The sequence below is a fragment of the Nerophis lumbriciformis genome, linkage group LG28, assembly GCF_033978685.3.
Source record: "Nerophis lumbriciformis linkage group LG28, RoL_Nlum_v2.1, whole genome shotgun sequence".
In the NCBI taxonomy this organism is placed as follows: Eukaryota; Metazoa; Chordata; class Actinopteri; order Syngnathiformes; family Syngnathidae; genus Nerophis; species Nerophis lumbriciformis.
In genome coordinates, this window is record NC_084575.2 from 5,532,501 (window position 1) to 5,544,231 (window position 11,731).

The 11,731-nt window shown below is 43.4% G+C and overlaps 1 protein-coding gene across 5 annotated transcripts in view; it reads right to left on the minus strand.

Moving 5' to 3' along the window:
* LOC133570713 (uncharacterized) overlaps positions 1-5,671 on the minus strand; it is a 21,137-nt gene extending 15,466 nt beyond the window's left edge. For all 5 annotated transcript variants that reach the window (XR_009810236.2, XR_009810234.2, XR_009810235.2 and 2 more), the window contains exon 1: positions 5,573-5,671. The gene's annotated coding sequence lies outside the window, so the exon portion shown is untranslated. The remainder of the gene's footprint in view (positions 1-5,572) is intronic.
* Positions 5,672-11,731: the final 6,060 nt, after the last annotated feature.

Genomic DNA, 11,731 nt, shown 5'->3' on the forward strand with positions numbered 1-11,731 from the left:
ATGGGTGTGGATGTCCGGTGGCTCAATTGGCCTGGCTGTGGATGAGTTGGGGTAGGTGGGTTGGTGGCCTCGGTGGTAGCCGGGGGTGTGCGTTGTTGTGGTTTACGGGGTCGGTCGCTTTTTTGTTTTGGTTTCGGCGGCCGCGGGTGTTTACGCTGCGGACGGGCGGTGGTGGTGATGGTTGCTGCGGTGATACCAGCGGTTGGCATCGCTGTGTTGGGTTGGAGTGGTTGGGGGACTGTGGCTGGTGTCTGTGCGCTTGTGGGGTTGTGGGGCTGGCTGGCGTTGGCTTGCCGGCTGGTTTGGGGGCTGGCGGGCGGACGGGATGCATTGGCTTCTTCCCCCGTTGGGGGGCTCCTTCCCCTGGCCGGGACTTGTATGGGCACGTTGCTGTGTGGATGGCCGGGATGCGGTGTTTGCATTGGGCGTGGGGGCTGTGCGGTTTTTCTGCGTTTGGTTGCCGGTATGGGCTCTGCAGGGTTGGGTTGGGGCGGGGGCTGGCTTTTTTTGGCGGGGGGAGGGGCTCGCGTGGCGTCACGTTAAAGTGGTCTGGTGTGGGTCACGGGCTGTGGCGGGGGGTGGCGGCCTCCTGGCCGTAGTTCCTGGTTGTCGGCCGCGTGGACTGGGGGGAATGTCCGGGCCCTCTACTCCTCCTACTTATAGCGCACACAGTCACACATATATAGGACTTTGGGGATTGTCCTGCGGGGAGGCATGGCGGGGGGTTGAGGATGCCTCCAATGGGGCTCCAGTCCTCCTGTCTTGTCCCCTGCTCGTCCATCCCTCAATCTTAGCTGCATATTAGACACTTAGGATTTGGGGGGCTTGGTTTGGTTGGGACCCACCATGACCTTGATGTCCCCCAATTTTAATCGCATTATTAGTTCCCACAAGCATACATATCTCACTCACGCTACACACATCAATAGAGACTGGAGGTCGGCTGTAACGGCTGACCTCCTAATTTTAACTACACAGTAGACACTCTGGGGGCCTTGTACACATGCATGGGGGGTTTGGGGTTCGGCGCACCCCTCATTGCCTCGTCGGCCGGCGGGGACTGCGGTCTGGTGGCCTGCCAGGCTTTTATTAATTTATTATTGTTATATATATTTTTTTATTTTTAATGTATTTATTATTTTTATTTTTATTATTTACTTATTTTTATTTTATTTTATTTTTTAAATTTTATTTTTTATTTTATTTTATTTTTTTATTTTTTATTTTTTTAATCTTATTATTTATTTGTGTGTGGCGTCGCGCGGGTCTCACTTCCTGTTGGGTGGGGTCCGTGCCCGTGTGGCCCGACCTTGCGCTGTGGGGTCTCTGTTGGTGACTTGGTGTGGTGGCGGCGCAGCCCCCGTGTCTGGTCTGGATGCTGTGTCTCGGTTGTTTGGGCGGTGGTGTGTTTGTGCGGGTTTGGGTTGGGGTGGGGGACCTATTGGTTGGGGGGGTTGTTGGTGTCTCTTGTTTGCGTGTTGGCGTTCGGGCTGACCGGCGGGCTGGCGCCGGCTGGTCTCCGTGGCCCTGGTGGCGTGTGGTTGCTGGTCGCAGTTTTTTTTTGATCGCTTTGATTTGATTGGCTGGTGCTGGCTGTCTGGGGTTATTGCGGCTGCTGTTTCTGCTGCCGTTTGTTTGTGGTGTAGGCGCCCGTGGCTGCTGGGTCTGGTGCAGGGGTGTGGCTGATGTTGTGACTGGTGGCAGCGCACGCGCGTGATGGCTGTCGGGGCTGACGAACTGTGTATATGTATGTATATGTGTGTGTATGTATGTATGTTTATATATGTGTATGTGCACATATGTGTATGTATATGTATATATGTGTATGTGTGGGTATGTATACGTGTATGTGTGTATGTGTATGTATATATGTATGTATGTATGTATATTTCTGGGGGTACGCTCTGGGCCTGCCTGTCAGACGGGGGTCGACGCCTTAGGCTACTGCATCCGAACTGCGTGTCTGGAGCTCCTGGGTCCCGCTGTCCATCCGTTCCGGGTGCCCGTCTTGGTTGGGGCCTGTTGGGCCTAGTCCCTGCGTCTATTGTGGTAGCTTGGTGCTGCAAGGTATTCCGAGGTGCTGCGAGTCGGCCAGTTGCTGGGGTAGTGACCTTGTTTGTCAGCATGTCTGTGATCTTCTTTTAATTCTTTTTTTTTAAATTAATTAATTAATTTATTTATTTATTTTTTAATATATTTTATTAATATTATTTTTTAATTTTTCCCCTCCCTCAGGGGGGGGCTCGGCGGGGCGGTTGCTGGTTGTTCCATCTCCATCGTTGGGGTCCCTGCGGGTGGGGTGGGTGGTTCCCGTGGCCCTGTGCCTGGGTGGCCCTGTGCCTGGGTGGTCCTGCGGCGGCCGGTTTGGGTGGGGTGGCCGGGGGCTGGCCTCGCCGCGCTCTCCGGGGGTGGGGGGTGGCCCGGTTGCCGGTGGGGCGGGGACGGTCTTCCCGTCCGGTTGCGGGGAGTCTCTGGGTCCCTCGGGCGGAGCGTCTCGCCTTTCTGCCCGTGTGGGGTGTGGTCTCTCGCTGGCTTGGGGTCTGGCTGTCCCCTGCTTTTCTCGTGCCCTGTCCTCTGCCGGGTGCGTCTGTCTGCGGCCTGCTGCTGGCCCTTGTGGGCGGTACGGTGGGTCGGGCTCTGGGGTTCCTGTCGCTGGCCGGCTTGGCTGCGTGGGGGCGGTGGTCCCTGGTTCCCTGGGCACCACGCCTCCTGTTTGTGAGTTGGGCTCTCGGGGGTGATGGGGCCGTGCTCTGGCTCACACGCACTCTGGGAGTCGAATGTATTGTACATGCAAATTCACATATGCTCACATACGTACATAGGTACCTACGCTCCCACATACATACACAAATACAGTACATATTTACCTACCTAATGTTCGTACATCCACACGCACATTCAATATACAAACATACACATACACATACTGTACATATACATTCACTGTACAAACACATATACACATTCTGTACATATACATTCATTGTACAAACACATATACACATTCTGTACATATACAAGTACATATGCATACTTACACTCATGCACATAATCACGTTTCATCAAACATATATTAACGTTGTTGTCCTAGGGTAAACTGGGTGTAACACATGGCACACTGACAAAGCTTAACCTATTGTGACTATAACAATCTACAAGGTTAATGTAGGTTGCTTCTCTTTCTCCCCCTCCATTTTTCTGCATTCTTTCGTATCTCAAGTTATCATTACGTATATGTATTGTTGCATTTAAACAACTGTATTGTTGATAATAAAGGTAAATTATTGGTATTGTTCATTATCAATAGCGCTATTTCTATTGGTATTTGTATTGATCCATTTGTAGTGTAATAATGCTCATTGTCATTTCTGTATTATTTTTTATTTTTCGCTAACTGCTTATTTGCTATTACTTTTACCATCATATTTGTACATGTCATATTTGCTGATGTTGCTCTATTGTTGTTGTTGTTGTTGTTTTTGTCTCTCTGTCTAATCCCCCTCTTGTCCCCACAATTTCCCCCTCTGTCTTCTTTTTTTTTCTCTTTCTATCCCCTCCTGCTCCGGCCCGGCTGCACTAAATGATAATATAAATACATTTAATAAAGTCAAATACAAATAAGGCAACAAGAGAAGTATCCTACACTTCTCTTTTGTAAAGTAAATGTGAACAGCCGACATGGGCATCTACATCAACTATATGATTTGCCTGAGAAGCTGGACAGGACATAAAAAAAAAAAAAAAAAACAGAGAGACTGCTAGCCAGGACAACATTGATAGAGCCATTGCAGCGTATGTGCTAGAAGACATGCAGGCTATTTCTACAGTGGAGTCACCCGTTTTCTGGCAGCTAAATAGCATGATACCGGCATCAAACAACAAATGGCACAGAAAATATGTTCCAAGTACCTGGACAGTGAGTACATAAACATGGAAAGCGAGCTAAAGAAAACACTCCAAACTCTGCCTCTGCTCATCATTGAAGGTACACAAATCAATTCTCTTATATACTATTTAATTCTAGACTTCTAGAGTGTTTGATTATCACATCACTCTAAATGTATAGACTATAAAGTTCACAAACATAAAGAGGGATGCTAGTGGGCCAGGCCAATCTTTCATTTTCTCTAAACTAAAACTGGGGAAATGTGTAGAGTCTTCTGGGCTTCACTACAGTGTTGATCTCCTGAATACATGATTTTATTTCACAATTCCTTGAGAGAAAAAAAATGCCTGATTAGGCTTTGTGTATGTCATGTGCGCCTTCCTTGGGTGAAGCCAGCTTTACAGCTATGTTGTTATTATGCGGTGTGTTACTTATGTATGTTATGTTGCAGCTATTTAAAATAGTTTTGTCAATTTGTTGTGGCCTGAAATAAATTGGCCCTTTGAAACATATCTTTGTCTTTGTGTGTTGTATGTAGACCACATTGCTTAGCAGAGTTCAGTGATGCAAATGCATGTCAAGTTGATCAACACATTGTATTATTCTCCAGTGCAATAACAGTACTGAAATGAAGGCTAAAAGGGCATTAATGGGAGCCTTAAAAAAAAGGAGAAAAAAATAAGTAACTAAATAGTTACTTTTCACAGTAACGCATTACTTTTTGGTGTAAGTAACTGAGTTAGTAACTGAGTTACTTTTGAAATAAAGTAACTAGTAACTGTAACTAGTTACTGGTTTTCAGTAACTAACCCAACACTGTATATATATGTGTGTGTGTGTGTGTGTGTGTGTGTGTGTGTATATATATATATATATATATATATATATATATATATATATATATGTATATATATACATATATATATATATATATATATATACGTATATATATATATATATGTATATATATATACGTGGTGATTGGTTCATGTGTTACCTAGGAGGTGTTTCCGTCTATGGCGGCATGTTGTTACAATTTCGCTGCGCTTGTTGAGGGATGACAGGTCTGGACGGTAGATAATAAACAGTTTCTCTTTCAAGCATAGGTTGCATCTTTTATTACCACTATTGTAAGGTGTGCTGGATGCAAGAATTTGCCATGTTATTGAATATTCAACATTATTGTCTTTGAGGTCCCAAATGTGTTTGCTGAGTTCTGTGGTATTTCGGAGGTTTTTGTTCCTGAAAGAAGCCTTGTGATTGTTCCATCTGGTTTTGAATTCACCCTCGGTTAATCCTACATATGTGTCGGATGTGTTAATGTCCTTGCGTATTACCTTAGATTGGTAGACAACTGATGTTTGTAAGCATCCCCCGTTGAGGGGGCAATCAGGTTTCTTTCGACAGTTACATGCTATATATATATATATATATATATATATATATATATATATATATATATATATATATGATATGTGTGTATATGTTACTCATCAGTTACTCAGTACTTGAGTAGTTTTTTCACAACATACTTTTTACTTTTACTCAAGTAAATATTTGGGTGACTACTCCTTACTTTTACTTGAGTAATAAATCTCTAAAGTAACAGTACTCTTACTTGAGTACAATTTCTGGCTACTCTACCCACCTCTGCATAGAAGTATCTCAGACTTAGAAATGACATACCTGTGTCCTTCTCGCTTTACAATTTCAATCCTGTAGTTCTGTTCCATGGAGTGAAGGACAACTCCCTTCCTTATAGCTTATGCATGTCATGTGATGTCATATTAGCATGAAGGACATCAAACATGTCCTACTTGCATTAGGACGTAAAGTAAAGTAGATTGGTGAAAGATGTTCATGATTATACAATATTACATCATTAGTAACATATTGGTATCATAGTCTTAAAAGACTACTAAGCGAGAGATGTATCAACCCCAACCAGGACATATATATGTGCTCTGTGGATTATTGGAAAGCCTTTGACTGAGTAGATTGGTTACATTTCCTGGAGATCCTTCAGCGCGTTGGTGTGGATTGGCGTGATGGAAGGTTGATTGCAGCACTATAAGGAACAGACTGCGACAGTCAGGCTGAAGGATAGTATGACAGATCCTGCTGTGATTGGACATGGAAGCAGACAGGGGTGTTGTTTATCACCCTTGTTGTTTAATGTCTATGCTGAAGCTTTGCTGGGAGATGTTAGGTCAGGTGGATGAAGGCATTCATGTGGGAGGACATCTCATCAAGCCTGTGAGATACACTGGTGACCAGGCCACAGCAGCTGGCTCTGTTAACGCTTTACAACTCATGATGACCAGGATGCATGAAGCGGCAGAAGAGTACGGCACCAGGGTACGTGGTAAGAAAACAAAGCTGTTGAAGATCTCAAAGCAGCCAGTTGAAGACTTTAAGATCCGCCTTGGTGGTGTACAGCTGAACCAAGTGACACAGCTGATCTACCTTGATGGATACTGTGACAAAGATATCAAGTCACGGATCGCAAGTGCGTAAGATGTGTTTTCTTTAGAGAGAAAAACTGCTGACAAAGGCCTTTAGTTTGACCTTGAAAAAGAGAATAATCAAGACGGTGGTCTGGAGTACATGGCTGTACGGTGCAGAACCATGGACACTTGGCAAAGAAGAGACCAGGGTTAGATTTGATTATCACTCCAATGGGAGAATTTGGCTTTCAAACCTATTTTATGAATGAAAGATTTAGCTTGCAACAGAATAATATTAATAATAATTTTTACGTTGCTACCGTCTATAAAAAAAAATCCAAATTTAATCCTTTATTGTCATTCAAATTAGAACTTTACAGTACAGATGAGGATGGAATTGTGTTGCATTAGCTGGTTGTAGTGCAGGATAGATGAGCAATAAGAGGTAGAGTGTTTGCATTTACAAAAGAAGGTGCAGATATAAATAGATTACTGTACAGATAAATATATTGCATGTTTATGGATGTCAATCAATGTTTATTTATATAGCCCTAAATCACAAGTGTCTCAAAGGGCTGCAGAAGCCACAACGACATCCTCGGTACAGATCCCACATAATGGTTTATGGATGTATGTTATATTGTGTTTATAGTCCAGCGAGTTAATCCGTTTTGGGAGGAATTGAGGGGATTATTTTGATGCGTTCCAGAGCCTGATGGCCTGAGGGAAGAGGCTGGCTCTGCTAGAGGGCCGTGTTCACCAGTTAGAGCAGAGTAATCTCGTAACTTTAGATGTTGCGGACACAACTGCTAGCGTTAGCTGGAGCGAGCTAACTAGCCCAGCCTGTAGTAGTCCTAAGCGGCCTAAAAGCTACGGTGTACCGGTTGAGACGCATAATAGATTTAGCTCTTTAGCTAGTCCTACACCCCAGTCTACCGGGCACCACACCTTAGTCATAGGGGACTCCATCACCCGAAACATAAAGCTTAGGAAACCAGCCACAATTAAGTGTATTCCCGGGGCCAGAGGACCTGACATTGAAGCTAATCTTAGGGAGCTAACTCGCAACAAGCCTAGTAAACACGTACGACAGGCTAATCGCACCACTAGTTATGCGAATATAGTTGTACACGTTGGCTCCAATGACACTAGAATGAGACAGTCAGAGATTACAAAGAGAAACATAGCCAGGACTTGTAATCTCACTAGAAAGATGTCCAGGCATCGAGTAATTGTCTCTAGCCCCCTGCCTGCGAGAGGCAATGATGAGAGATATAGCAGATTAGTCTCGCTTAACAAGTGGCTGGCTAGCTTCTGTAGACAACAGGGACTAACGTTTATTGATAATTGGCCCTCTTTCTGGGGCAAACCAGGCTTGCTGATGAGAGACGGCCTTCACCCTAACCAGGAAGGCGCCATCATCCTGCCTAAAAACATAGACTTCTGTTTAAGTCACATTTGACTAACTACACTAGAGCAAGCCCGGTCACAGGCAATTACAGAGCCTGCTAGTCCGGGTGAGGAGTCAGTTAAGCTAGAACCAGCCAGCGCCAGGCTGGATAATCCATGTACGCATAGCAATTCTCTTAGAATAATACACAACTCACATAATGTTTTTTCTGTTGTGACTGTGTCAAAGGTAGATATGCATTCTACTGAGGTGGCAAATTTTGATGCGTTCAGTTTATCGCAGCATCAAGCAAACAATCTGAAAATTCCCGCCATATCAATTCCTAGATATGGTCAAAACTATTTAAAGTGCACTACGCATAATAAACGCAACATCATTAATATTGCTACTACGGATAATTTCAACAAAAACTCGTCAAAACAGACCAATACTTATAATATGGGCTTTTTAAACATAAGATCATTGTTCCCCAAAACGTTATTAGTTAATGAGGTCATTAGAGACAACAATCTTAACGTCATTGGTCTTAGCGAAACCTGGCTCAAACCAGACGATTTTTTTGCGCTAAATTGTTTATTGTTTATTATTTATTGAATGGATCCCCATTAGCTAACGCCAAGGCGACTGCTAGTCTTCCTGGGGTCCATATAGGAGCATACAAAATAAAAATGCAAAGAATACATGCAATAACAGACATTATACAATGGAAAAATACAACATAAGATAAAAAGCTAGTTAAAACCAGTATTAAAAATTCTCGTCATGTGGGCAGCTGCAATAGGTGTATCTTCAAAGCTGTCTTGAATGACAATTTACTTTGTGAGAGATTAATGTGAGATGGCAACCCATTCCAAAATGATGTACATCTATACATGACTCTATGTTTGAGGAGATTGGTCCTGGGAGCAGGAAGTGCCAAATAGCCATTGCTGGCATTCCTAGTGTCATGAATATGTGTGTTAGTTGATTTTAAAAACTGTTTGTAAAAGTAATCTGGTGATTGATCTAAAATGATAGTTCTAAAGAACATAATGAGACTACAATACATCTTTTGTTCAACAGACAACCAGGACAGGCGTGAATGCATACATGAAATATTAGTGTGCAAAGAACATTTAAGTACCAGTCTAGCCGCTCTGTTCTGAACAAGTTGCAGTTTGTTCAGGTCAGACTTAGTCGTAGCGGACCATATTATAGGACAGTAATGAAGATGACAGAAAACCAAGGACTGTATGACTTGAGCCATTGTTGAGGATGTCAAGAAGGTGGAGCACCTCCTGACCATGGCTAAACCTCTTCCCATTTTCATTGAAATACCATCAATATGATGGGACCATGACAGTTGACTATCTAATAGCACACCAAGCAATTTTGCTTTTTTGACCTGCTCAATACGTATGTCTGACATTAAAATATGAAGCTGTGGGTCATCAACAAGCATATGCCTGGATCCAAAAAGAATGCTTTTTGTTTTGTCAATATTCACAACAAGTTTACTATCATTTACCCAGCGGGACACTCTCTCCAGGTCCTGATTTAAGTTGTTTTCTAGGTCATTTAAGGTAGAGGCAGTACTGTATAGAGTTGTGTCATCTGCATACATAACCATATTGGTGTTTGTTGTAACACAGGGAAGATCATTAGTAAAATCATTAGGCATTAGGCAAATGAGGCATTTCCTCCTAACTATACGAATGCACATATTGCCCGTTCCCTCAAAAGGGGTGGGGGGGTCGCACTAATATACAATGAAAACTTTTAACCTTACCCCTAACCTAAATAATAAATACAAATCGTTTGAGTTGCTTATTATGAGGTCTGTCACACCGCTGCCTCTCAACCTGGCTGTTATCTACCGCCCCCCAGGGCCCTACTCGAACTTTATCAATGAATTATCAGAGTTCGTTGCTGATCTAGTGACGCACGCCGACAATATAATCATAATGGGGGACTTTAATATCCATATGAATACCCCATCGGACCCTCAGTGCATGGCGCTCCAGACTATAATTCAGGGGTAGGGAACCTATGGCTCTAGAGCCAGATGTGGCTCTTTTGATGACTGCATCTGGCTCTCAGATATATCTTAGCTGACATTGCTTAACACGATGAGTAATGAATAATTCTAATGATAATCACAGTGTTAAAAATAATGACTACAAAGCCATCAGCAAAACCATGCAGCACCAGAAGTCGCATTAAAGGCCTACTGAAACCCACTACTACCGACTACGCAATCTGATAGTTTATACATCAATGATGAAATCTTAACATTGCAACACATGCCAGTATGATGATGTTTGCGCGTGACGTCAATGGTTGAAGCGGAGATATTCGGACACCATTGTATCCCAATACAAACAGCTCTGTTTACATCGCAAAATTCCACAGTATTCTGGACATCTGTGTTGGTGAATCTTTTACAATTTGTTCAATTAACAATGGAGACAGCAAAGAAGAAAGCTGTAGGTGCGATCGTGTATTAGCGGTTGGCTACAGCAACACAACCAGGAGGACTTTGAGTTGGATAGCAGACGCGCTACCATGACTACAACTTTGGCTTCCAAACATTTGATCGGTTGCCCGTACGTGCGTGTCGCTATGTGCATGTCACGTACGTAACTTTGGGGAAATATTGCCGACTCTGATGGCGGCCGGGGTGTCGTCAAAAGCTACAACGCCCTCTGCCGCACCGCTGTCCTCACCTTGACTTCCTCCGTCTCCGGGCCGCCGACCGCATCGATGATCGGGTGAAGTCCTTCGTCGCGCCGTCGATGGCTGGAACGCAGGTGAGCACGGGTGTTGATGAGCAGATGAGAGCTGTTGTAGGTGGAGAGCTAATATTTTTAGCATAGCTCTGTCGAGGTCCCATAGCTAAGTTAGCTTCAATGGCGTCGTTAGCAACAGCATTGCTAGGCTTCGTCAGGCGGCACAGCATTAACCGTGTAGTTACAGGTCCAGAGTTTGGTAGTATTGTTGATCTTCTGTCTATCCTTCCAGTCAGGGGCTTATTTCTTCTGTTTCTATCTGTAGTTAAGCACGGTGCTATCACATTAGCTCCGTAGCTAAAGTGCTTAGCCGATGTATTGTCGTGGAGATAAAAGTCACTGTGAATGTCCATTTCGCGTTCTCGACTCTCATTTTCAAGAGGATATAGTATCCGAGGTGGTTTAAAATACAGATCCGTGATCCACAATAGAAAAATGAGAGAGTGTGGAATCCAATGAGCCCTTGTACCTAAGTTACGGTCAGAGCGAAAAAAGATACGTCCTGCACTGCACTCTAATCCTTCACTCTCACTTTCCTCATCCACAAATCTTTCATCCTGGCTCAAATTAATGGGGTAATCGTCGCTTTCTCGGTCCGAATCGCTCTCGCTGTTGGTGTAAACAATGGGGAAATGTGAGGCGCCTTTCAACCTGCGACGTCACGCTACTTCCGGTACAGGCAAGGCTTTTTTTTTATCAGCGACCAAAAGTTGCGCACTTTATCGTCGATGTTCTCTACTAAATCCTTTCAGCAAAAATATGGCAATATCGCGAAATGATCAAGTATGACACATAGAATGGATCTGCTATCCCCGTTTAAATAAAAAAAAATCATTTCAGTAGGCCTTTAATGGTAAGAAGTATTTTATTTATTGTTGGCTACCTTCACAATAACAATGTTATTAAAAAGAATAAGAGACTTATTATACTCTAAAAATGTTGGTCTTACTTACAAATGCACGCATTTAGTTGTATTCAGTGTTAAAAAAAATATTACATGGCTCTCATGGAAATACATTTTAAAATATTTGGCTTTAAAAAAAAATATTACATGGCTCTCATGGAAATACATTTTAAAATATTTGGCTTTCATGGCTCTCTCAGCCAAAAAGGTTCCCGACTCCTGCTATAATTGATAGCTGTGGTCTTACACAAATAATACATGAACCTACGCATCGCAACGGTAATACAATAGATCTAGTGCTAGTCAGGGGTGTCA